Genomic DNA, 4,576 nt, shown 5'->3' on the forward strand with positions numbered 1-4,576 from the left:
GTTTCCTTCTCTTCATCCTCTCATTGGTTCGAAGGAAGAACGTCCCTTTGCTATCGTACACTACCTTTTGTGCATGCTTGTACCCTTGGGTTTTTTTTTTTTATTAACTCACCTGTCGCATAGTCCTAGCGAAACTACCCTCAACTAGTAGGCACATGGTCTAGCCAAGGGTCAAATTCATGCACACCCCAAACTCACGCACCTGTCCAAACGAAAGGGTAAGGAACCAGGCATTGTGGTTTTACATTTCATTCTTATTGGATGTTTTCCATGCTTGCACTTCTTCTTCTTTTGGGTTGTGATTGTGCTTTTTTTTTAAGGGGGTAAAATGCCAACTTATATTACGGGGGCCAAACCCCAAAAAGACCAAATCCAAGACGTGGCTAGCTACAAGGGGCACACTGCTCATGGCCTACATTGCATAGAAATAGATTCAGATCCAAGTAAGCTTTTAATAACATCACTAAGCAGCCTAGATCCAACCGAGGACAGATTTTCACTACACTACAAAGTAGTAAGCTTTAGATTCAACGATGATTGTGGTTATTGGTGCTTCCTCCCTATTTAGTGTGATTTCATCATTTTGTTATTATTACTTTTAGAAAGATATTTGTAAGTCATCTATCTTTACATGTGTATAACCTATAAAGGACTACACACAAGCATCCATGTTGCTTAATAGTTGGCAATGCTAATAAATTAAAGTGGCTTATCATTACTAGTCTCTCTAGAATTGCACATCGTTGAGGATAAGCATATTCATGGGAGATGGGTTGTGTGACTTCAATATAGATAATGCATTTGATTTTCCACAAAACACTAAGTTAGATAACTTTAGCATGATTGTTATCATTGGCTCAACTAGTGGCTCTAGGGTTTTCCATGTCGCGATCACATGATCACAAGTGGTAATCACATCTATAAAATGCATATTCACATTAATATCCATAGTGACCCGAAAACTCTTACCTAGATGACTTGCCTAATGGTAAACATGGGTATATCGATGGTAAATGAAAATATTCCAACGATATAGCCTTTTTTAACAACAATATAATTTATCCATTAAAGTTACATTTTCTATAGGTTTTCTATATGCATTGAGGCTTGGACCAGTAGGGAGATCACTATCTACAAAAGAATCACCGCCGCGATGGAGTAATGTGAAGCTCATCTCGCTATTTAAAATTGAAGCAAAACGAGATTGTTAATGACAGCACATAGAAATTTGTGGCCACTTGAGTCTTGAATCTTAACATTTGAGGACAATTCCATTTGGGAAAGAGGCGTTGGGTCCTACTAGATAAAACATAGGTAAGCCTACGATTGTTTGTAGTTGAGAGGATCCAACTTGGAATGGGTCACCTCATATACAAAACTACTCCCATGTAACCATAGACAGAATAGAATCCTCAACAAGGAGGATTTCATTCTTTGCAGCACAAATGGCACATTATTTTTGTTTCTCGAGACTCTCAAAAATACAATAAATGCATCTCCTTAAGTATCAATGACAGATAAAAAATCAAATAAAATTGAGGTTTGTACACAATATTGAATAAATGACCAAATTTTTCCCTTCAAAGTTGAAACTTGGGCCAAAGCAGTCATGTAGTAGTTTACAAATCAATAGATTGCTAAGGAGCACGAACACATTTCTTTCCTTGGCGTGTTGTCTATTTGTATTTCTCTATAATATTGTTAGTCTAGAGACTATGAGTTTCTATGTTGTGATAACTTTGCTATGCAGGTGCAAGGATAGTTGATTCCATGGACATAATTGAGGAACATCACCAGATTATCTACCTCATTGGAATGGCATCGTATTGTACAGTTGAGTGGTAAATTTGTAAATTGCTGTTGTGACGGCTTTTCAATATATCTAGTAGAGGATTGTGTCTAGTGTAGTGTTCATAGGTACTACTAATGGTGAGTGTGTTACAAGAGTTGCTTTCTCCTAGATAGTGCATTGTGCTCCAGGCACCTTGCTTGCTTTCCCGTGCTCCAAGTAGACCTAGAAAGAGAGGACTAATTAGAATGAGATGCCGAATTGCATATTACAAAGGGGGAGAAAAAGAAGATGCTGGATTTCACAAAAAATCAAGAGAAGATTGCAATATGTAAGCATGGCCATGGGATTATACCTTGAACAATTGGATAGCAAAAAATGCTAGGAAGAAGATATGGTTCATGTACAGGCGATAGGTCCCTTTAAATTAGGTTGTAAAAAACCGATTGGATGCAAAAATCATGCCAACAAGTAAAGTTTCAATGGAGAAGAGAAGAAAAGGAGGTGGTGCAAGAAGCTCTTTCTAATGACATGACTTCAGATGATCAAATGGAGGATCACTAGGTGAGAAATTCAAAATTGAGGAGCATAAACAGATACACTTGCCATGTCCAATGCATCAATGTCATGTGCCCAAACTTCAGTCTAATAATTTGTAAAACCACCACGTGAGCATTTTGGATGAAGCTTGAACTTCAAAGGAAACATTCATCCAATTATTGTGTACAAACCTCAATTTCATTTGATTGTTATCTACCATTGATACTTGAGGAGATGTGCCCATCAAATCTTTTAGGAGTCTCAAGAAACAATCGCAACAATGCATCATCTTTTCCCTTGATAAGCACAGGCACAAACAAGACAAGTGTCTAAACTCATCTTCTTCCATATGCAACATTATGCCTCTAGAAATGGTCGTGTAGCAACAAGGGAAGTCTAGGAAAAGGATTTGTGGGCCTTATTTGTAACCTCAGCTATTTTAGCCTCCTTGGAAAACATCTCATTGTAATTGAAAAATACAAGAAGCTAGGGCATTGATCCAACAATAGCCATAAACATCTTTCGTTGTAACATTTTCATTCCAGCTTTCCATTTTACAATAGCAAATTTTCATCCGGTTTGTCATATGTCACTTTGTTGCTTCCTACTTCATCTCAACTAAGAAATCTACCCACATCATTTCCCATCCTAGGAAATCTTTGCTTTGGGAAGCACCAACATTACAACTAACATGATGATGCTCTACAAAGAGGAAAACAAGGGGGGAGACAAACTATTTCTAATATTAATGAAGTTAATGTAAATTTTCAAAATGTTATTCAATTTGGGGTTTTAGCATGGCATTTTTTAATGCCAAAAAAAAAAAGTTGGCTTTGTTCTCATGCCAATAGGATTTTTAAGTTGAATTGTTATTTTATAAGAAAGTCACCCCTTTATGTGCTAGCTTTTATCACCATAAGTTATACAATAAATAGTTATTTAAAAAAGTTTAAAATTTTGAATATAGGGGTATTTTCAATGTGGCCTCATGCCAAAAAAAAACCCATTTTTATTACATGCTTAGCATGTTGTATTTCCGCACAGAGCTTGCTCTAGCGAGTTTCTTTCTTACTTAATAGAAGTCTCTTTTTTGCAAAAAATAAAATAAAATCCATTCAAAATGAAAAACATTGGTCCATTGAAGAAAGCAATTCACACCTTATAATTTTTACCTAGTAGATTATATGCACGTTTACATGTTTCTACTTCTAAGCTCTAGCTAAATCATTTTAAATTCACATGTGAATAAAAATAGAAGTGCAATCATGATGCTTTTCATACCCCATCTGATTCGAAGATCAAACATAGCAATGGTGCCACAACTACACCTCTAAGCACCTAAAACACATACACATCAACATTTAAGAGGCTGTTATAATGACGCTTTCCCACCCCACCCAATCTAAGGATTGGACAAAGCAAGCATGCCATCACAGAGCCCCAAACTAGTGTAAGGAACTTATCAAGTAAGCTCTCCATTGATGAAGATGCCTGCGAGAACTTATATGCTATATACAAAAAATACCCATGGTGGAAGCCCATACCATCAGTATGTCAAGTTGATACCATCAATATATAGGCTAATACCGGTGGTAATCCTTGGCACGGGCTTAACTGAGGGTGTAATTCCCAGTTACTAGGTCATCAAAAACACTGTGATTTCCCGTTACTAACATGATTAACATTAGTCAATGACGTAAAAAAGTTTTGTGTAAGTATGTGACGTGGTAATCCCACAATGGCCCAAGAATGAAAGGAAGGTTGATTTTGCAAATGATTTAAGACTTTGTGGCCATGGTGTATCCTTCAGGTTTGCCATTCACTGATCTGCATGATGGAGATGGCTTGGATAACTTTAGTCAAGATGCCTTATTCCATCAAATAAGGGGTCTAGGGTGAAATGAACGTTAATGTGGTAAAGACAACATAAGCTTTACCACCATCATGCCATGATGCATGCTTTGGCTTTGTGTCTAGGTAACTGACATGGGTTAGATCAACCATCCTCTACCTGCTAAAGAGTAGAAAAGGCAATGCCATGATGTCTCTTACTCTCTCACACAACACGATAAGCATTCCAGCTCAAACTTAGTTTGAAGTTACACATTGACCATATGAGCACTTGGTTTCAATTGCTTTCTTCCTAAGATCACATGAGCTTAAACGAGGTTAAACACCAAAGGCATGATATCTTCCCCTTTGCATCATAAATTATGACTCTTACCATGTTCAACATAAACAACTCCA

Source organism: Dipteris shenzhenensis, chromosome 9 (genome assembly GCF_047967505.1).
Source record: "Dipteris shenzhenensis isolate YYH24624 ecotype China chromosome 9, Dip_SZ_1.0, whole genome shotgun sequence".
Classification (NCBI taxonomy): Eukaryota; Viridiplantae; Streptophyta; class Polypodiopsida; order Gleicheniales; family Dipteridaceae; genus Dipteris; species Dipteris shenzhenensis.